Consider the following 24,531-nt stretch of genomic DNA (forward strand, 5'->3'; position numbering starts at 1 on the left):
CCTCCAGGGCAGGCGGGAATCGAACTCATGAGGAAGTGGCTTTAGATTCTCAGTGCTGTGCTTTAACCCGCTGCGCCACCAGGGAGGGCCTATTTTAACTATTTTTAACAGCATTTCCAAAAAAAAAAATGTACTGTTTACTTTGCTAAATTAAAACTGAAACCCAGCGAGGCTAAATAAGTCATCAAGGCTCAGAAGGCCAGGATATGCACCTAGTTCTACTCTTTTTTCTGGGAACAAGAAATGTACTCAAATTCCAGCAAGCAGGAAAGAGGAAAGGGAGAGAGAGGTTATAGCCCACTTCTAAAGAGGTAATAGCCTACTTCTAAAGACCCACTCCACAAGTTACAGAACACACTTTGTAGCCCATTTACAGAACACCATTGCATCACATTTACCAGAGGTTAGTGACATGGCCACAGTGAATCATAATTGAGACTGGACTGCAAAATATAATCTTTACTTAGGAAATTTGTTATCACTTACATTGTCTGACTATAAAAGAACAAAACAGATTTTAGTGGAAAAGTTTTCACTAAATGATAAATCTCCACCAATTTGTTCCAATGAGCCATTATCCTTATTCTCTTGAGTGCTTTTCATGACTTCATCATTGGAATCTGTCACTGAGAGGATTTGTGAATTAAGAATTTAATGATCTTCATTTCCAATTACTAGGTTTTCCTTAGTATTTAACTTAGTAATAATCTTCTGACTTGAAGTTAATGAAGATTCACCCAAACATAACAATAAGGGATATTTATTCTGATTCATCGAATTATTTTAAACAAACATTATATTTATAAAAAAAAACCTAAGACAGTGAATTTATTTTCTATCTTGAATTAGGATATTAAAAATTTTCACGACCAATTTCAAATTCCAGTATTTGAGACAAAAGAATTAAGCAGGTTTGGGAAGGATTTAAAAAGATGTTTAATTTTCACCTTTCACATAGTGATTGTTACAAATATAGACTTAGATTTCTTATCTGTAGGTAAGACATGCTTATTCAGTCCCAATATCTAAGTGACTTTACAATAGCAGATATTTATTGATTTCCTGTGCTGGAGTATAGCCATCCAAAACCAAAATGTGTGCAGGGCTATATAGGGGAGCATTTTTCCTTGTCCCTTCTAACTTCGGTGTATACTGGCAATGCTTCTAATTCCTTGGTCTCCAGAGTGTCACTCTAGTCACATGCCATTTTCTTATGTTTTCACATGCTTTCTCCTGTGTGCTTCTGTGTCTGGATTTCCCCATTTTATAAGGACACAAATTATGTTGCATTAGGGGTCATTGTCCCATTCCTAAGCATTGTCACATCCTGAGGGGTATAGAACTTCAACATATATTTTTGAGAGACATAGTTCAATCCATACAATGACATAAAATGAAGCTGAAGAACATAAAATTATTTTAGTGAAATTAAATTAAATAGAGTGGCCAGAGTATGAAATGAGGGGCAAGGAGTGACAGGTGATAAGAGGTCTTTCTTCACCCATTTGATAGAACAGAGCTTTGAAAAAAAAAAGTTTTTGCTTATTTCCAGTGTACAGGAATACAATTGCCTATAACTGAAGAACCCTTGAGTTACTCCCAGAAAACTATTTCTTAGCAACTTGCAAAGAATTTTTTTTTTTTTTAAGATTTATTTATTTATTCATACAGAACTGGGGTACAGGCCAGAGATGTGGAGGGTGAGAGGATTCACCAGAGACAGAGTGGGGAGCAGAACAGGCAGAACAACGAAGTACACTGCTGAGGGGAGCAGCGGGCGGGTCAGGAGAGGTCTGCCACGCCATGTGGTCACCTCCGGGGCAGGTGGGATCGAACTCATGCGGAAGTGGCTTTAGCTTCTCAGTGCAGTGCTTTAACCCGCTGCGCCACCAGGGAGGGCCTGCAAAGAATTTTAATAATTGTTCTTAAATAGAGCATTTTCTTTTGAGTTATTTGTATGCTAAACAATCATAGATTGACTTTGATCAGCTCTTCAAATTCACTTTCACTAAGCTTTAAAATTGAGTGTGGCATATAAAATAATTCACTAGCAGATTAAAAAGAATTTTTGTCATAAGTTCTAATATTTATCTAATTCTAAGTAATGACTTCTTTAATTTCATGTGCATAGCTGTTGCTCATTACTGAGTAACAAATTTTTCTGCAGTGGAGAAAATGAAGGATGTGAGGCATTTATAACTGACTGGGCTAAAATACAGACAAACCAAATGTACGTCAGAAACAGAAACACTACCAGTTATCTGGGATGCCAAATCCTAAGTAAGGTGGTTAGCATATTTTCCAAAACTTTCACGTAGTATTCATTTTTATTACTTTATACCAATGCTGCATGTTTAGAGATGAGAGTTGGCATTAAATATAGAAGTGGGCTAGAGGTTTCTCAAGTGCAATCATGTGCAGATTCACTGAGAAAATATTTTCAGAGGCAATGAGAGAGGGTTATACACTAATAAAGCAACCTACGTAATTATTTTGACATTAATTCTTAAAGCAGGTAAAATTTCTAGGCTGATAAAGAGGCAAGGTACATGAACAAAATTTTAAGAAAACATCGTGTTAAAAATCAAATTATCAGGCAACTATCGATCAGAGATATTCTGCAGGGGAGGAGGGGAAGAAGGACCAGGACAGAGGTGGGAAGAGCACAGGGGACTGTAGTGATGGTGCATGGGGGAACTGGTGGTGGGAATTTCATGGGAAGCCCTACATTGTGCAAAAATGAAGGGTGATATAATGAAAATAAAATAAAATATAAAGAAAAAATATAAAACTGTTTTAACCTGCTTTGCCACCAGGGAGGGCCCATCTTTCTTTTTCTTTTTGTCTCCTAACCATATGCACATCTTACATTGGTATTTTTAGTAGAACTTTGTTTGCATTTAATATTAACTATGTTTTGTTGAATTGTAGTTATATTATTTAAAAGTTAATTACCTAAAATTTTTCCTTGTAATCTATTTCTAAATTTTTAAGTTTAAAAAAATATCTCTAGGTGCACAAGTAATTTATTAGTTTTCTAGAGCTATTATAACTGAATACCACAAACTGGGTGACTTAAGACATCTGGAATTTATTGTTTCATGGTTCTGGAGGCTAGAGATATGAAATCAAGTTGTAAAACTCTCATTTTACCTCATTTTAACTGATCTCATCTGCAATGAACTTATTTCCAAAAGAGGTTTCATTTTGAGAAACAGAGGGTAAAACAGCTATCTATCTTTTGGTGAAGATTCAACCTCTATCAAAGCCTTAGCTACTTTATCATTAAGCTCGTTGTTTTTATTATTTAATACTATAAATTCTTACCTAAGTGTTGTCATGACCATATCTCATGAGGTTTGACATGCAACTCAGTGAAAATTATGCACAAAGGAAGAGCGCTATTATTTTTTTTAAGATTTATTTATTTATGCATACAGAACTGGGGTACAGGCCAGAGGTTCAGGGGCTGTGAGAGGATTCACCAGAGACAGAGTGGGGAGCAGAACAGGCCGCAAAGTGCACTGCTGAGGGAGCAACGGGCAGGTCAGGCGAAGTCTGCTGCGCCATGTGGGTCACCTCTGGCGTGGGGGTCGAACTCATGTTGAAGTGGCTTTAGCTTCTTAGTGCTGTGCTTTAACCCTCTGCATCATCAGGGAGGCCCCTGAAGAGCTCTATTATTAACCAGTACTTAGGCGATTAACCTCTTTAGAACTGAGGAAGGATTTTAATTTTTAAAAAGATTTACTTATGCATACAATACTCATACAGGAGTATGAGTATGCACACATACTCCTGGGGTACAGGCCAGGAGTGTGTGTATGTGGTGGTGGGGGCAAATGAGAGGATTCACCAGAAACAGAATGGGGAGCAGAAAAGACAGATCAAGTCAAATACACTGCTGAGGGGAGCAGCGGCGGGTCAGGAGAGGTCTGCTGCCATGTGGGTCAATCCCTCGGCATGGAATTGAACTCACTTTGCAGTGGCTGCAGAGAGCCCCGCAATGCTGGGCTTTAACCTGGTGCACCACCACTGAGAGCCCAGGAAAGATTTTCTTTGATAATGATAATCAGATAATCAAAAATAGAGGGATAAATGTTTCATGTTCAGGGAATGTTGCTGAAGAACGTATATGAGAAAACTAATATAACTAAAGGGGAGAGTGTTTGATATTTAGGTATTATGGTGTTGTTAACAGGAGGCATTTAGTATTATGGTGGCGTTAACAGGACGCATTTAATAGTGTCAAGATTTAATAAAATATTGCAAAGGGGGCGCAACACGGGCAGCATTGTAGAACCAATCACAGAAGAGAGAAGCAAAATCCAGGAATACACCAGTGACCCTGATGAAAACCTTCTGAAAGGTGTAGTCAAGAGTAAAGCAGTGTTTAGTTTTATAGAAAATTGAATTGTAGGAAAGTATCCAAAGTGAAATACCAGAGAAAACTAAATAAATTACTTATTAGAACTTCACAGAGGGTATGGTTTGGCTCTCAAAATAAGTTTTCATTTCAGAAGTAGAATTGTGGCACAAGGAGAGCACAAATGAATTCTTCCATACAGTTTCTGGTATGAGACTTAGATGCACAGTCTTGGACAAGACACCTAACATCCTTATTGTCATGTTGACAATTTATTCCAGAAAGATTTACATTGAGCCTGAAGTTGATACTCATGATTCACCAATGAGCACTGTAGTGTCTTTTGTACATGATAAGTACTTATGAAATATTTCTTAAAAGAAAAAACGTCAGTCTACGGTCTTGTTTTATAGAGGAAAATTGTAGGGAATAGATGGAAGTAGTGGCAAATACATCTCTGACATGACAGAATATCCTACTGGTCTATTTGCATATCTAATATTGAATCACTTGAAGGAACAAACTTGTTCAAAATACAGCAGAACATTGGAAAACCTTGAAAAACACTTAACTCACCTCATTTCTGATTTTTAGAGGTTATTTTATCATAAGCAAACATAGCTCTAAATATACATCAGAGAGTATCATCATGGATAATTTCCACAGCTTTGTGTGTATAATGCTATATCTAGTTATGCAAATAACTCTGAAATCTTAATAGACAGATATGTAATATCTGTAAGCTAAACAAAATAAAATACCTAATGTAATACTGGTATTGATCACATAAAATTTAAATGTCATTGAGGTGTTTATACTTGAGTTATCTATGTATAAATTAGTCCAAACTGCAAGGAAATCTGAGAAAATATTTTTGAACATATACTGTTTTGCGAGCATTAACTTGAAACTTCTCACTAAAACTCTACTATTTATTTTAGAGAAAAACTATTGAAAAGTGTATATTACCATATTTTCATAGTATATAGATGACTATATTCAGACTTCACTTGCTAATTTGATAGTCATGAAAAATGGCATTAATGTACTTTCTAGTTTTCTCTGAATCTCTTAGGAAATTTTGTTTATAAAGTTAACGTAATGATAAAAGTTACTGTGATGCTTTCATTTTGTAGGATCTATTACTATAAACTGTATAAATCTGACCCATTAGAAAATAGCAAAGGGACCATAAGTGAGAATTCATGACCTTAGTTTATTATGCAATGTGTTGAGTGAATACTGGGATAGAAAGATTATACTACAGAGATTTGAAACAAAAATGCATTCTTTTTCTTGGATTTGTGAAGTAATGTACTCTAACATATGTTATGTTGTTTATTCAGCTGAAATTCTATAGCACACACAGAACCTTCAGATAAAATGAACAGTTGCTTTGAAAGTGATGTTTTCGTTATTATGGTCAATTAAATGATACCTCAGAGCTTCATTTACTTTCTCTGCCCTTAACAACCTAATTGCACTTATGTTTACTCTTTTCTTTCATGGCAGACAATAAACATCTGATTTGATATCAACATATACATATGTAAAACTAGCAATTACTTTTAAAAGAACCAAGCATCCTCTTCAGCACTAATTCTATGCCTGGCTAAGCCTTATTTATCCATTTTTTTTTTTTTAATTTTCTCAATTTAGATTACATTTCCTCAAAGAAAGTTTTGCTGATTAGCTCCTAATCTGAATTAGACTTCCTTCTTTAGTATCTATCCTAATTCATTTTTCCTTCTAGCATTTAAAATTTTATGTTTGTACGTTGAGTAATTTTTTGAATGTGTCTACAAGGCATGTAGATCATTATGAGTTTTCATATTGCTTGGTGCATAGCAGGCTTGCAATAAATTTGTTAAATGAAGAAGTGAATGGACTTTTTTTATCCTCAAAAGAAAAATAAAGACTAAATGAATTATTGATAAAGTGTACAAAATAGTGACTAACAAGTACTCTACATTATTTTAGATTGTGCTTTATGGAGGATAGTTCCCTGAAGTGGACTTGATGGAGCAGAGCAGAGTTTATATGCTTTTTATATAATTGCATTTAATCAATTTTCCTGAGATGTAATTTATATGTTATAGTCATTTATCAAAGATACATTCAATTTTTGTCCATATAAATATCTGTAATAAATGTAATTCTGAAATTGTTAAATTTAGCACTGATCTTACTGATGAAATATTTAGTCATTTTGGTTTTCAGTATTTTAAAAATACAGCTATAAGAATAGCTCCCATTCCACATGCTCTTCTTACAATGTGACTTTTTTCTATCAGACATCCAATAATGTCTAGGTACTTCACAATATTTGTCACTAAAAAAAGTTGCAGTTTGAAAAAAATCGGAGTATGTGACTTTTAATGTTGCTTTTACATTTTTACTATTTTATAGGAACTATTGCCTATAAAAATATGCTAGCCAGTAAAATCTGGAATGATAAACAATGAGATGGAAAACAAGAAAAATTAGGAATGCTAGAAAACGCCACTAGCCAAATCCTTCAGTGAACCAGTTACAATTAAGAGTTTAACTCTTCAGAAGATATGTTCATTCCAGAGTTGCTAGTGTTCCATGCAATAAACACTACTGATTGATTAAGCCAAATTTTTGCAAGTTTACTTATTGAGTTAATATGTGGGGGGAAAACTAGGTCATTATTTAAGATATGAGAAGATGCAATATATGGTTACTTTATGTTCTCCTTAATCAGTATTTGAAAATCAAGTTATTTGGTGTCACTAAAATTTTTTCTGAAACATGTAAACAGCCATGAAGTATTTCGATGAATTAAGTTGTACTTTCAAACAATGACAATTATTCAAAAATGGTGCCTTATATGTACATATAATATCTGACATTTTTGCTGAATGAATTCAGTCAGAGGTTAGGACTATTCATTGTAGGCATTTCACAAGGAAAAGTTTAGATCTGCTGACTTTGTTGCTATGAAAATAATAGAAACATTGTATATCTATTTTGTTGTGTCAACATTTTTAACATTAAATTTTAAACATTTTCTTAAAAAATAAACTCAATTTATTATTAGTTGTAGTTTATTCTTCTAGTCTTAAACTTAATTTTGAACTCTATTATTATTATTTTGCTGAGGGAACAATGGTTTACTACCCTGTATGAGTTAGGAAAATAAGTTCACAATTCTTCACACCATGCGCAACATCACAGCATTTGTAATCCTCCACTACAAGCCATTGGACCTTCTTCCCCTTCTCTTCCCACTTCCACCCTCCTCTTTTGGTAGCATCAATTGAGCAGAGTTCAAGGGTTTAAGGAACAGACAAAAGTGAACTTTTATTTTTCTGTAGCACCAAATTTTCAATCATAATAGTTCTTAGATTTCTAAAATGAGGACAGGTGATTCACATGAGTACCATACTGCTTTACATGCATATGTACTAACATGTGAAGATAACGAATTAAGAGGAGATTTAGCCATTTTATTAATCTCAGTATGATTTGAAAAATATAATAGATATTATATTCTTGATATAGTACCTCACAACTATCAAATTGTAGGTAGCTACATCATAAAACAGGTTTAATTATTTTTTGTAGAAATGATACTTTTGTTTATAGAATAATTTTTTTAAAAGATTTATTTATTTATGTATCCAGAACTGGGGTACAGACCAGAGATTCAGGGGTGGTGAGAGAGTTCACCTGAGACAGAGTGGGGAGCAGAACAGGCAGACTGAGGGGAGCAAGCACACTGCTGAGGGGAGCATCAAGCGAGACAGGAGAGATCTGCTGCACCATGTGGGTCACCTCCAGGGATCGATCCAACTCGCACTGAAGAGGCTGTGGCTAGCTTTTCAGCCCTATAGACTGAATTTTGCAGACTGTTCATTTAGGTCATATCTAATTTAGGGAGACAACAGAGAATAAAAAAAAATCATCTGAATATTGACTCTTGTATATTGTTTTAAGTATACTTCATAGCTAGAAGTATTTTTGTAAAACAAATACTACAACATGGATAAAATAAATCTTAATTTTGTTATGTGCATATTAATACTCTGATTTATCTTCAATAAATATAACCTTAAAGTATAACTCAGCATTTTTAGTATGGCATTAAAATATCAGTGTTTTCAATCATAGATATATCATTTTTCTATCTCTGACATGACAAATGATCACAAATTTAGCAACTTCAGTATTTATTATCTTACAGTTTTGTAAGATAATGGCTCTTAGATCAGAGTTATGACATAAGCTGCTGTGAGTTAAAGATCTGACAATTTTGAATTCCTCTCTTGAGGTTCTAGAAGCAAATCTGTTAAGTTGCTCATTTGAGATCTTGGCAGAATTTAGTTCCTAGTAGTTGTGGAATTAAAGTTTCATTTCCCTGTGAGCTATTACCTAGGATTTTTGCATTTTCTAGAAGCTACCACACCTTTTGCTTATAGTCCTTTTCTCCATCTTTCAAGCCACTCATAATATTGATAGATGAAGTCTTTCTCATTTTCCATCTCTCTGACTGGCTTTTCTGTCCTATCTTCTGTTTTCTAAGCACCCATGTGATTTTATTGGGCCTATACAACCAATCAAAGATAATCTTTCCATCTCAAAACCCATATTACTAATTATATTTGCAAAGTCCCTTTTGCTACATAAGGTAGCATATTCATTGTTTCTAAAGATTAGGGTGTGAATATTGAGGGGTGGCATTATTCTGCCTATCACAATGGATAGAACAAATTCAATAATTAGTGATTATAGAGTTATTAATTAATGTCAGTCTCAAAAATTGTTTATGTGTTGATCAGAGCTTTTATGTTTGTTTTCAAAATAATACTGCTTATAATAACTCACACTGTTTGCTTCAAACCAGGGAGTTAACTTTATACTGCTTAGAGTTTATTCTTTCACCACACCCTCCTCTGTAAGATGATATATTGCTCTTTCCTTTCATTTACTTATTATCCTGCTTTTCCTAATTAATCAAGTGATAGTAATCACCGTAATAAGAAAAACAATATTAATAGGACTAATAATGGTAACACCCCTTCCTGACAATCTGTTATTTGCCAGAACTGTGCTAGATGAATTAGTGTATTATCTTTAAAATCTGCTGTGGTCTCAAGAAGTTTCTTTAGCTTCTCAGATAGAAAATCAGAAGTCAAAACCAGGCAAGATTGACTCCAAAGTTATTCTTTAAAGAATAGTTCCAGAGTTTTCTGTGCTCTTAATTTGGGCTGTGTTCTTATATTTCCCCATTTCACCAGAGTCTCTGTGTTTACTTCCACAGTACTCAGCTTGCTAGGTAGGCTGTGGGAGGTATGTTGGGGTGGCTGGGCAATTGGCGACACTGGTGAAGACTACCCCGGTATTTTGGTATGGCGGTGGAATTGTGGGCAAGGTGGTGTCATTGGCAATGGGATTCAAGTACTGTGCTCTGCCATACAGGGGCCAAGCAGGGCACAGGGTATGGTAGGCATGGATGAGAGGGTCATGCAGTGGGGGGTAGAACCAGCTTGCTAGATGCCTATGCTTTGGCAGGTTCACAGGGGTGGGGTCTTGCTCACTATAGGAGTCCTTGGTTTGCTAGCAGGAACATAGAACCTGGAGGGCCAGGTCTGTTTGTCTGCCAGTGGTGGGCTATGTTGTCACTCTGACCCTCTTGGTTATTTCCCAGGGGTAGAGCTCTAATAAGGACTTATCATCTGGGTCAAGTGTTATGGAGGGTAGTTTTCATGATAGATGTCCCCCAGAACTTTTATCAGCAAGGTTGTGACTGCCGTTTACTTTGGCTTTGGAGTATTCTCTGAAGTTTCTTGCCTCCTAAACTAACATTGTGAGGATTGTATTTGGGATTCTCCTTTGGAGCACTGTAACCCCTTGGGTCCAAAGGAGAGTGAATCTGCACATGTACAGGTTATTAGAACAGCTTCTTGGTCTCTACTCTTTTCCTCTGCTTTCTTATGCTCAGTTGTCTCTTGCTATCAATGCAAGGCTTCCAGTGACTGTTCTCTCCTGTGCTTCACCAGAGGTTTGCGGTGCCAAGTATTAGGCATAATCCTGCCTCTGCTACCTAGGAAAAAGTCCTGCTCCTTATAACTAGATATTTGGTGGTTGGCATGGTGTAATAGATACAGTTGCTGAGGTGAGATTCTGTATACATGTTACCTATACTGTGCTATAAAATATTACCTCGACTAAAAAGGGAAAAAAAAGCCTGTATTTAAAGATTTTTTGGGGGGGGTTGTACCTCATTACTCCCATGGTGGTGTTTCCGCTCTCATATTCTCAGGAGAATATCACTGTCTTTCCTATCAATCTGGATGCAACTTTTCTATTCTTTGTTGTGGAAGTTCTGTTCATCAGGATTTGAGGTCTGCTTCTGGGTAGACAAATCCATATTTAGTTGTAGATTTGTTGTGATCATGGGAAGAGGTGAACATACATCCCCACCTAGTTGCTATCTTTGATCAGTAATTTTGTAAATAATTGATAGCTACATAGCAAACAAAGGAAGGTATTTTAAATACCAGTTGAAGAGTTTATCTCCAGTTAAAATGTAGTAACTGGAAAATAAATCTTATACACTATATGGCTCATTTGTAGGCACATTTTCAGAATCATAATTTTTTTAATGGCTGAGTAACACTTTTTGGACTTTGTTTTGAGTAATAGTCTGAGGTAATTTCTTAAGATGGTGAAAAATGAAGCTAGAAGTAGAAGCTAATTTTTTTTCATTCAAATTTCTTATTTAAATAGGAAGAGCCTATTCCTAACAGGAGTTGTAGGGAATACTCCCTACCAAGACAAGTGTGTATCCTTTGTCCATTTCCCTGTTCTTTCTTTAGGGCCGAGGGTATGTCTAATTAAAAAAAAAAAAAAAAAAAAAAAAAAAAAAAAAAAACTTCATCTTTCAGACTGCTTTTGAGAGAGTTCTGGTCGTTGAAATATAAAAAAAAAAAAGTATTTTAGGTGGTTTTTATAGAAAATTATATGTTAAAGGCTTTATCTCAGCTGGAAGGCAGACAACATTCCCATCTTCTCTTCTACATCCGTGAGAATGGAAACCTCATTCTAAGCCATAGGAAGAAGTGGTAACTTTACTTGCATTGCATGACTGACTTCCAGATTTCTGAGAGGCAGATGTGTGTGTGAGACAGAGAACACTATTTTGAGTAATTTAGTTTTCTGTAGTTAAACAATACTATCTGATAGAATCATTAGAATCATCAATATATTTTTCTTCAGTGAGAAGCCCTCAATGTTTAGCATATCTTGGCTTTCATGAAATGTCTTTAGATTTTCATTTGAAGTCCCATTTTATCTTTTTTTTTTTTTTTAAGATTTATTTATTTGTGCATACAGAACTGGGGTACAGGCCAGAGGCTCAGGGGCGGTGAGAGCCTTTACCAGAGACAGTGGGGAGCAGAACAGGCAGATCGACGAAGTACACTGCTGAGGGGAGCAGTGGGCAGGCCAGGAGAGGTCTGCCACGCCATGTGGTCACCACTGGGGCAGGCGCAAATCGAACTCACGCGAAAGTGGCTTTAGATGCTCAGTGCTGCGCTTTAACCCGCTGCGCCACCAGGGCCCCATCTTATCTTTAAGGAAGAGTTTCCTCATGCTTTCTGTGTCAAAGAGCAAATTTATTTGTAATATTTAATTTATTGTAACTCATTTTTATTGAAGTACATGATTGTATATTTGAATAGTCATTACAATGCCTTATTACTATTAAAAGTCTAATTGTGTATTTTTAAAATATATAAAAATCTATACTTAGTATTTCTGACATCAACTAGACACATACTAATCTATACCAATATATCACTCACCTTGTTATCAATTTTAATTTTACACAAATTTAATTTTACCATTTAATTTTAGCTTCAGTAACCAAATATTGAAAGTACATAACTATAATCTTAGACACACTTGGAAAGTGGAAATCAAAGCAGAAACAGTTGCATTTATTTCTAAACAAAGATTTTCATTCTCAGCTTTACTTGCTCAAGAAAAAGAGAATATTGAAGGCATTTCAGATTTTTCAAAGATTTATTTATTTATGCATACACGACCTGGGGTATAGGCCAGAGGTATGTGTTTGGGGGGGTTGGGTGAGAATTCACCAGTGACAAAGTGGAGAGAAGAACAGGCAGATGTATTGTTCTTACATGCTGAGGGGAGCAGCAGGTGAGACAGGAGAGGTCTGCCACGCCATGGGGGTCACCCTCTGGGCAGAGATAGAGCTCGTGCTGCTGTGGACGCAGTAGCTTCATAGTGCTCTGCTAACCCATTACACCACCATTTCATTTCTTTTATTTGTACTTAAATTGACCATTTTGATATGTCAAAATGGACATCTAGGATTGTTTTCCTTGCCCTTAAAATAAAAATCACACCTGGAAATCCTTGATGTTTATTCACTTTAATTATTTCCGTATGGTAATTATTGAGAAGGCGCATGTCTCATGTACTTGTTCAACTTAAAATCATTTTCTTCAAAAGATCTTTTACTCCTTGTGTTCTCTTACTTTCCTGGTTATCTCAGTTTGTTTCTTCAGCCTTAGTCTTGCTCATTTATCATGTTTTCACTTGCTTTTTGTTTATTTGGTTTAATTTTGAGAATGGTCTTCAATATCACTAATTTGATTTCTTCAGTGGCAATCTTGCTATTTACTATGATTATTCCAGTAAGCAAACTCTTATCACTATCTTTAATCTACTTTATTGAATCTGGCTTTCCCCTTTGTTCTAATTTCTCCCTGACCAACTCTTTTTCCAAGACCTATTGTCCAAGCATCTCATCTTTCATATTGCACATATCTCTTATATTTCAAAAAAATTACAGCTAAGCTTGGTCTCAAAATATTTAGTTTTAGTCTTTGTAAATGGACTTTCTATCTGTTTTGGTTGAGGATACATATATTATCAAAAGTAGACTCCTATTTTGGACCATCATGAGCTTTCTTTCCTTTACATTGCATAATTGTTTACCTTTTCTATCATTTTACTTATCTCTGTGGTATAATCTGAGGTCACAGTTATAAAGCACTCAACATGAAAGCACAGTGGAAATTGAATCAATATATAAAGGTGCATTCAGCAACATTTTTCTCTTAGGCTTTATGTGCATTTATTATTATTCATAATTTAACATTTATTGAGCACTGCGAATCAAACTCTGTTTGGAACAGAAAAGTAGATTTTTTCTCTACTAACAGAGCAATATTCTCATGGAGAATTCAGGTTGTACCAGTGGCTCAGAAGTTAAATCTCACTGTTGGATAAATCAAGGCAAAAATAGGTTGTAAAGTTTGAAAAGTGTTGATTAAAATTGGTTTTTAGCCACTAAACTCTGACTGCTATCTGCTCATATCTTAACATGTTGCTAAAAGGGTGCTTGACATGTAAGCATTTTAACTAAAAGGTATGCAACATTGATATCAGCTGTATCATATGAAAGGCTTGAAATCTAAAAACATTCAATTAAAATGGGATTGAATAAAATAACTGCCTTCCCCAGGTATAGTCATTTATATTTCAAAATACTGCAGGTGGGCCTGCAAAGATTTAGCTTTAATCTTTTTAAGCAGGCTTTGTATCCATTATGGTTGATAAATTTACCATCTTCTCAAATTTATTCAGAGAAAGATCACATCCTGGAGGTAATTCCACAATACACATGTTTACTTTCAGCTTTTAAGAATTAGATATAACTTGAACAATGATCAGGCCTGGTCAAATCTGTTGGGAATGCATATTGTCTAAATAAGCTTTACCTCTTTGTACTCATTTCTTTCTACTCACTTGTATCCAGTCCAGCTGGGAACTCAACCCTTGATTAGACCAAATATGAGAAATCAATTGTGAAGATGAAGTACCAGACGGATAGCTATAATCACCTGACCATTTTCTTGTTAGCATCTTTCTACAGAAACTGATGAATTTCTGCACTATTGCAGCATTGGAAGCAAAAAGTACTTAAAAACAAAGGAACCTCCTAGATTATGGACCTTCAAACAAATTGTTACTGACTGAATTAGTTTAACTGATCTCCTTAAATCATGTATTTCTTGAAAGAGAAAGATTCATATTCATAAGTGTAATATTTCATGAGATTAGTAGGGTGAATGGCAACTCATCAACAGCAAACAAATTTGTCATGTTGGGTAAATTCAGTTTCAAATGGTAGGGATACATTTGATTTATGTATGACACAATTTATTCTTTCCTTTACAAGAAAGTACAAAGACTGAGAAGAATCTGGCTTTTTGGTTTTGTGATTCTCTTAGTTTCACTTACCTCTGTTACTTAACTTCAAAACCAGGTTGGTAGAAATTCAACTTTAGCAGTTCTAGATATCACATTCAGAAATGTTCATCTAATGAAAACTATAGGAATCAACTATTCTCTGTGTCTCAGAATGTTTGTCAAATGTTTCTTCATGGCACCTTTCATCCATTTCCTGCTAGTCAGGTCAGTTACTTCCTAAACTATTCACTGTAAAAGACAAGAGTTAGCATGGTGATACTGGCAGCCAAATCATGAGCTCTCTAGTGTATCATTTGTGTAGGGTAATAGTCCATTAGAAAAAAATATTCTCGTAAACTCTTTGAAATGACATGTTAATCAACACTTTTTCTTGTTAAAAATAATGTTGTAATTCCTAATCACCATCTTTTTACTTTCCTATTTTGAACTTTATAGGCAGATTTTTAAAAAATATTGTTAGTTTTAGGGCCCTTCTGGTGGCACAGTGGCTTAAAAGCAAGCACTAAGAAGCTAAAGCCTCTTCGGCATGAGTTCAATCCCCGCCCTGGAGGTGATCCACATGGCATGGCAGACCTTTCCTGACTGGCCCACTGCTCCGCTCAGCAGCATACTTTATCAGTCGGCTTTTTCTGCTCCCCGCTGTCTCTGGTGAGTCCTCTCACCACCCCTGCACCTCTGGCCTGTACCCCAGTTCAGTAGGCAGAAATAAATAAATCTTTTATATATATATATATATATATATATATATATATATATATAGTTACTTTTTGGTTAAAGTCTATGTATTTCACACTCCTCTGCTTAATATATTTACTTTACATATAAATGTTGGGCACTTCCTGGTGGCACATCAGATTAAAGGGCGGCACTATGAAGCTGTCTGCAGCCACTGCAGCATGAGTTTGATCCCCAGCCAGGAAGGTGACCCACGTGATGGAATATTTCTCCTGACCTGCCTGCTGTTCCCCTCAGCAGTGTATCTCAGTTAGTCTGCCCATTCTGCTCCCTACATTTGTCTCTGTTGAATCCTTTCAACATACATTTATTCTTATGTGTATAAAAATTTAAATCTCAAAAAATAAATATAAACATTAATACTTTATATTTTCATTTAGCATTGATAAATAAAAACTATTTCTAATACATTTAAAAAAGTAGTTTTTAATAGTGTTTTATTAATAAAATTGACAAGTTTATTTTATCTACATTTGCATACATTTATTTAGAGTGATTTTTTATGATTTAACATATAGGCTTATATATAATTCTGAAATATGAAATCATTTAATAACTCTTTCCTGTATATCTTAATTATTTTTCCATTTAGAGATATTGGCATTTCAGGAGTCAGTGTGCCTTGGTTGTTAATGCTAAAATTTGAAGCAACTTGAATGTCTGATTCTTTTATTATACTAGACTATAAGATTTTATATTTTCTCCCTCCCTCTCTCTATATATATATGCATATATATATAACACATAATATATTATAAAGAAGAATTTTTCAGTAGTGTTTAGATGTGCTATGGATAGAATGGAAATTGTGTCTATTCAAATTTATATGTGAGAGCCCTAATTCCCAGTATAATAGGATTTGGAGGTGGGGACTTTATAGGTAATTAGTGTTAGGTCAGGTCATGACAACAAAGAATAAAAGTATGTTGTTTAAGCCACCCACTCTAAGGTATTATGTTACAGTAGTTTGTATTAAGATATTAGGCTATAGAGAGTCCTATACTATGCAAAATTTACTACTGGCATGTGATAAGTAAGTGCAGAGACTGAGAATAAATTCCTGGTTTGTTATATTTTTGAACAGGATATAAACCAATTTATCTATTTTAATTTATAAGAACATTTAATAGCAAAGAAAGCTGTATTCTGTCATAGTATAATGATTTGAGGCAAGTTGTCATCCATAATCTAAAAGTACTTAAAAAAATATTTTAACAAAAGATAACTAAGATTTAACTGTAACTTTTACAGCATAAAGTTTTAGAGCTAGCTACTGATGAAGAACTGAAAATTAATCTTAGAGTATAGCATTGAGTTATTTCATTTTGGATAAATGTTAGAGAATGCTGAATTTGCCAACACAACCCTAACACATCTCTCCCCGCTACCTGCATATCTCAGAGAGGTTGTTGTTTTGCTCTGAGTATTATTAAAACAGTTTAGATATAGGATGTTTCCTAAAACACAAATTCAATTAACTAACAAGGAAGAGACAAATTCACTTGCAATGTCAACTACTTTTTTTGATAGATACATTGTTCTTTAAATTACCATGTATACTTACAAGTGTTTAATATGGGGAAGTATTGTTTCAGGCATAAATAGGTATATTAGTAAGGCTGTGGACCAAAAAGAGTAACTAACGTGTAGATTTTATTATATTTTTCTTTATTTTAAAAAAATAATACATTGTGTTTTCATTTCATCATTCTAGCTATTCATTTTTTGATTAATAAACATTTCTGTGTGATAATTTAGTGGTTAAAAGCCCCGATCTTTCATTATAAATATTTTGAGAAGAAGCACAAACCTAAGGAACTGGGTTATATCTATTCTAATTTTAGTGGTGTTAGTGAGCAGTGAAACGGCAGATAACTATTAAATGAAATTCAGTTTTACAATCAAAAGAAACAACAACAAGATAGTTTATAGGTTGTTTCTGCAAAGATTTCCAAAAAAAGTTACTTCTTTATCAAGAGGTAATTATGAGCCCCAATCCCAACATTTAGTAATTTTATTAATTTTGTGGGTGTAAGTAAGGAGAGGTGGAGCAAATCACTACACTGTAACACAGAGTTGTATAAAGGTAAAGATTAATCTAAGGGTGTACCCATAGAGAAGAGATATGGAAGAGAAAAGTAAGATTGTAGTTGAGCAAAGGAGGGGGAAAAAAGGGTGGGGGGGACAAGAAACAAAGATGAGTTCCAACAAAGTAATTAACTTTCTTTTCTCCTTTTGAGGAAGTCTTGGCATATTGTGTGCCTTTGGAGAAAAATCAGCTAAACATGCGTAACTTCTTAGATGGATTTATACACAACAGACAAGTGTTAAAAACATGTCAGGGAGATGGTAGTAAAAAGAGCAGGGAAGAGTAAAGAGAGACCAATGGCTAAAGACGACAGCAGCCTTAATGTGTCAAGATCTGTGATGAGTCCTTAAAAAAGGACTAATTCTAAATGGCACAAAATAGTTTAGTATTAATGAAAATAGTACATACTATTAAGGAAATTCACCCTGTATAGGCATGCCAAAACTGTTTTTTAAAAATGTGCCAATCCTATGAGTTTTGTTGTTATCATGGATGAAACTAGTGAAGGTTGTGGCTTTTAGAAGCTTTTGGTAAATACAAATCTCTGGCAAGAATGATGCTATTTCTATATGTCTTCAAGTTAAGAGTTCTTGTTCCCTATTTTGGACACTACCACAAGTTTGGCCAATATGGAAGGAGTTTGGCATCTTCATTATTCTGATATTAATTTACTGAAATGTTACATGAGCAAGTTAACAAATATGAGTCATTTTGAAGACAAATGGTAAGTTAAAGGTATAGAACAAAACAGACACAAATGTGTCTAATTAAAAAAAAAAAGATTTGTTTATTTATGCATCCAGAACTGGGGTACAGGCCAGGGATGCAGGGGTGGTGAGAGAATTCACCAGAGACAGAGTGGGGAGCAGAACGCGGGCGGACTGATGAAGTACACTGTTGAGGCAAGCAGCCCGCTTGTCAGGAGAGGTCTGTGGCGCCAGGTGGATCACCTCCCCGGAAGGTGGGGTTCGAACTGATGCTGAAGTGGCTTTAGCTTCTTAGTGTGGAGCTTTAACCCACTGCGCCACCAGGGAGGGCCAAAATGTGTCTAAATTTTAAAAAATTAAACACAAATTAGAATGACCACCTGTAAATGATGTTTTGAATGTACTTATTAACTACTGCCTAGCCAAGAAGAATTGATGAGATTAATTCATTCCTTTAGAAGAAAATGCAAAAAATGGAAACACATTAATATTCTCAAACTGAGAATTTTTAAAAGTAGACAGACTTCCAAAACAAAGTTAACCAAGGGAGTTACTGACTTTCAATATTAGAAATGGAAGAAGGATACTCTGATCTCCTCTTTTGGGCAGACATTACAAAGGTATTTGAACTGCCTTTCCTTCTGAGTTTGTTAGGGACTGGCACAGAATGTAATTGCTTATTTGTGGTTTACAGTTGATACAAAAGGTGTTCCCTGTTGGCCTTCCACTTGTTACAGGAATTTCAAGGCTTTATTATCACTTGTACATTTTAGGTTTACTATCAAATTGACAGCATATAAATTTTAAGCAAAATATTGCTTTAATAAATGTAAAGTCATTCCCCTTCACATTTGTCAAATCTGCTTTAACTACAGGAAGTCTGAAACATTTTTTTTTTCCATAATTTCCCCAGTCATTGAGAGCACATTCCATTCAAAATTTTTTTTTTTTTTTTAAGATTTATTTAACTGGGGTTCAGGCCAGAGGTGCAGGGGCTGTGAGAGGATTCACCAGAGACAGAAGGTGTGTGCAAATCAGACCTATTGAGGAAGTACACTGCTGAGGGGAACAGTAGGTAGGCCAGGAGAGGTCTGTCACGCCATGTGCCATGTGGATCACTCCAGGGTGGGAGCGAACTCATGCTGAAGTGGTTTTAGCTTCTTAGTGCTGTGCTTTAACCTGCTGCGCCACCAGGGAGGGCCCTCCATTCAAATTTTTAATGTCTGTTTTGTTTAGTTTTTTTTGAGCCCAAAGAGAATAAAGTTTTAAATGGAGTAAGGAGAGGAAGATAACTTTGTTAGACAAAATATTGACAAATAGTGTTAGTCCTTATGAAACAGGAAAAAAGACTATAAAATAAAGACTTTAAAAAAAATTTCCTTCATTTGCAAATTTCTCAAATTGTTGCTATAAAAATATCTACATTTTTATTATTAACCTAGCTGCCTTTTCTGCTTCAGCCCCTTAGCTGCAAATAAATGTTTATATCTTATGAAAATATAAACTATGGATAATATAACAGAGTCAGATCCTCACAGGGGAAAAAGTCATTTTGCCAATTTTATAAGGCACTACAAAGGTTCTAGGAAGAGAATTACATGCAAATAATTGTAAACTGATTGGATAATTACACCTCTTTTTTTTTTTTTTAAAGATTTATTTATTTGTGCATATAGAACTGGGTACAGGCCAGAGGCTCAGGGGCAGTGAGAGCATTTACCAGAGACAGAGCGGGGAACAGAACAGGCAAATCGACGAAGTACACTGCTGAGGGGAGCAGTGGGCAGGTCAGGAGAGATCTGCCACGCCAGGTGGTCTCCTCCGGGGAAGGTGGGAATCGAACTCATGCTGAAGTGGCTTTAGCTTCTCAGTGCTGTGCTTTAACCCACTGCGCCACCAGGGAGGGCCGTACACCTCTAGTTTTTAATATATTGATTTATAAAATAACACTTTTCTTAAAGTCAAAACCCGTTAGCTATGGTTTCAAAAAATGTATTGTATTTGTCATGCTGCTCAGAAGACTAATAACTAACTTTATTGGGAACACTGACACATTTATATCCCCACTGCTGAAATGTAGTCATTGGAATGTGGCAAGGGAATCAGAAAACATGCAGAGTAGATGTCCAGTGTGGACTCTTAGTTACTCAGTTTGTTGTTGATCTGGACTTACTGTTTCTCTTTCCTCAAGCTTTTATGCAAGTATCATATTCCCAAGAGGGAAGGTAGTATACCACTTTATTTTGTTTAATATTGGCTATTCCAATGTGAATTTCATAAAGTAGTAATTTATAAATATGGTAAATAAGATTTCTGGTTATTTGTGAACTTATGTTGATCTCTTTTTTCCCATGCCCTAAAGTCATAGGAGATGGCTGTGAACTGTTGATGCTATCTGAACAGTATTTGTTGCACATTTTATTTTTCTAACTTTTATTGAGAAATAATTGGCATGTATCACTATATATGTTTAACTTGAATTACATGTATTGTAAAATATTACCACAGTAGGTTCAGCTAATAATCATCTTCTTATATAAATACAATGAAAGGAAAAGAAAAAGAGAAGAAAAAAATGTATCCTGTGATGAGAACTCTTAACTACTTCCCTTTATATAATAAGCACCATTAAATATAGGAATCATGTTATATGTTATATCCCAAGTACCAATTTATTTCAAAACTTTTATTCTACAATTTTGCACCTTTAGACTTTTACATTTAACTTCCTTTCCCCTTACCTTCTACCTCTTGAATTTTTTTCTCTGAGTTTAATTTTTTCCTTTTAGATTCCATATATTAGTGATATCATACAGTGTTTGTCTTATTATATATGTTCCCTTATTAGTTTAGCATTAAGCCTTCAACATCCAACCATGTTGTCACAAATGTTAGGATTTCCTTGCTTTTTATGTCCAAATGACATTCCTTATTTATATGTAGCACAATATCTTTATCCTTTCATCTTTTGATAGACACAAGCTATTTTCATGACTTGACTGTTGTAAATAATACTGTTGTGAGCATGGAGAGCAAGGATGCAGTTATCTTAATTAGTGTTTTTGTCTCATTTGTATTAATTCCCAAAATATTGTAGAATAGCTGAATCATATGACAGTTTTAATTTTATTTTGAGGACATGCTCTAATATCTTTAAGAAATATAGGTGTGAAGGTTCTCAAAAGGTAGCTGCAAACTGAATTCAGTAATACTATAAAAGAACCTTTATGTAACTATCCAGTGAGATTTATTACAGGGTTGCAAAAATAGTTAAACATTCTTAGATTTAAGATATCATATACCAAATCAACAAATGGGAGGAAAAAAACATGATGATCTCAATGTATTAGGAAATGTTTTTTGACACATTTAACATTCTTTTGTTATAAGAACTCTCAATAAAATGGATATATAATAAACACACTTTGACATAATAAAAGTCATATGTAATAAAACCACATCCCAAATCTGAAGTTATAAAATCTGGAAGGTTTTTCTATAGTCAGGTCTATAGTCAGGACATGAATGTCTACTGTCACCACTTTATCAGCAAAATATAGTGCTGAAAATATTAGCCAGAGCAATTAGAAAGGGAAAGGAAATAAAAAGTATCCAAATTAGAAAAGAAGAATTAAAACTATTACTATTTGCAGATGACATGATGATATATGCAGGAAAATCTCAAAGAATTAGATAAAAATGAGTAAACATAATAAATAGTTAAATTTTAGGCTATTTATAAAATCAATGAATGAAATTCTGTTGTTTCTATACATAGATGTGAGTTATCAGAAAGAGAAATCAGTAAAACAATCTCATTTACAAATCTTCAAAATGAATTAAGTACTTAGAATAAATTTAACCAAAGATGTAAAGAATCTACACACTGACACTTTATGACTTTGTTGAAAGAAATAGAACATATGCACAAAAATAGATAAAAAAGTCATTCTCTTTTCTTTTTGGTCCTTTGAGTAATTTCAGATAACTTTTTTTTTCAGGTCACTGATTCTTCTGAAAGGTTGAATCTACTTTTCAAATTGTTAACATTCTTAAGAATTTTCTCACTTTAGGATTTTTTTTTAATATTTGTTCTTTCTTGTCTAACTTCTCCTTTTTCCATGTGTTGCTTTCCTAATTTCCTTTGTTTGTTCCCTTATATTTCACTAACCTTTCTTAAGAGGATTGTTCTGAGTTTTTTTACCTGACAATTTCTAGATCTCCATTTCTTTAAGGTTAGTCACTGGTGCTTTTTTAGTTTCCTTTAGTGATATCATGCTTACCAGATTTTTCATTGTCCAAATTGGAACAATGGAGCTCTTCTTTCAAACTTTGCAGGTTTTCTTTGGCAGAGTCAGTTCTTGCCCCAGCAGCACAGTCTGGGTACCTGTTGTTAATGTCCTTGGGCAAATGGATCTTGCCACATTAAGTGAAGGAACTGTTTGAGCTCTGAAGATAGCATTGATGGGCGCCTGCCACTGACGGGGAGTAGTTGAATAAGACTGCTCTCTTGCCTCCCTACCCAAGTGAGGCCATAGGATGAGCTTTGCACTCGCCTATATATCTGGTTGAGCATAATCAATGACTAGGACTGGATATTCTAGTCAGTAGTGGATGAGGCTATGAATTAGCTTTCCTTCCCTTGCATGGCAGCAAAATAGTCACCCAGAGTCTTTACAGCTTATTTTGGGGTGCCCTGAATCAAACTGTGTTTATATTGAATTCCAGGTACACAAGACTACTAGTTTTGCTCTGCAAATTGGGAAGCCAGAGCTTGTGCTCCTCTTCAAGTGCCATCTACTGTAGGACTGTTGAATAAGATACACTGATTCCTCTGTGCCCTGGGTACTTTCTTTCTTTTGTCATACAAGCTGAAAGCTATTTTCAGTGATGAGCAGGGCTATGATTTTAGACTCCCTACCTGGACACAGCACGAATAGCAGCTCTAAAACCAGTAAAGTTTGTTGCTTTAACTCAAGGTGTTCTGCACTAGAAGTTTCTAGGCTACAGGTCAATGTTGGCTCTGCCTGCCCCTTCTCTCATTTCAAGAACCACTGAGTTATATAGTTTCCAGGTGTTTTCACCAGTTCTCAGTTTTTATGGGACTGGAAGAAACTCTCTATAGCAGGGGTTCTACGGCAAACCAGGTTCTAGGGTGACTGGCTGACCTTAATTGAGGATCCAAAAGGGAGGTCTGCATCCACTAAATTTCACTGATCAGAATGCACCCCCAACTTTGTTCTGCAGATGAGCAAAATTGCTGGTTAGAAGCATTACATTATGAGCTCTGTCTGCCAAGACCTGCCTGCCTGTTATTACCTGCCTGCCCCGCCCCCATCCTTCTCAGTCACAGTCTGACTCCCTGTGACTGAACTCTGCAGATTTCCTTGCAGTCCTCATTGTGAGATATCAGAAAGGGGTTTTCTACAAAGCAACCCACTGTGTCAGGGAGTCTGGTTGTCCTTTCAGGGATCTCTTTCCAGTGAGGAAGCTGGAGGCTTAGGGGCAATGCAAATAATGTGTTGCTACTTCTCTTACTCTTTAATGCAGTCTGCCTTCATCTCAGGTATAGAGAGGGTACTTAAATCTCACCCCCATGTGCTAAGACTCTCTCAGTGGTATATTAAGCCTGAGTTGTTATTATCTCTTATTCTTGTGAAGTGGAATGAAATTAGAAAGGGACTGTTTTGCCATCTTGGTGACATTAATATCCTTTTTGCATTTTTTTTTTAAGATTTATTTATTTGTGCATACAGAACTGGGATACAGGCCAGAGTCTCAGGGGCAGTTAGAGGCTTCACCAGAGATAGAGTGGGGAGCAGAACAGGCAGATCGATGAAGTACACTGCTGAGGGGAGCAGCGGGCAGGTCAGGAGAGGTCTGCCTCGCCATGTGGATATCCTCCAGGGCAGGCGGGATTCGAACTCATGTGGTAGTGGCTTTAGCTTCTTAGTCCTGTGCTTTAACCCACTGCGCCACCAGGGAGGGCCCTTTTTGCATATTTTAAATGAAGTTTATAATAAAGCCAAACCAAGTCATCTGTTGTGCTTATGTAATAATGACAAGTTCTTTTTAAGTGTTTGTTTGAGAAAACAAAATGTGAGTCATTCCTTAGCTGGGGTGGAATGAAATTGAAAATTCTTTCTTCCAATTCAAAAGGGCCAGAACACACAATTTACCTTGGGACCAATTATGCACTCAATTAAAATTAGTTTTCCTATATAAACCTCCTCCATAATCTGCCAGAGTTGTATTAATTAATTTTCAGTTTAAAAAATTTTCCAACAGTAATTTTGATCTGTTGCTTATATTAGTGCATATACTTAGAGTATATACAGTTTATACTATAGTATAGCCTTAATACC

Source organism: Condylura cristata, unplaced genomic scaffold (assembly GCF_000260355.1).
Source record: "Condylura cristata isolate star-nosed mole 26May11 unplaced genomic scaffold, ConCri1.0 scaffold00014, whole genome shotgun sequence".
Taxonomy (NCBI): Eukaryota; Metazoa; Chordata; class Mammalia; order Eulipotyphla; family Talpidae; genus Condylura; species Condylura cristata.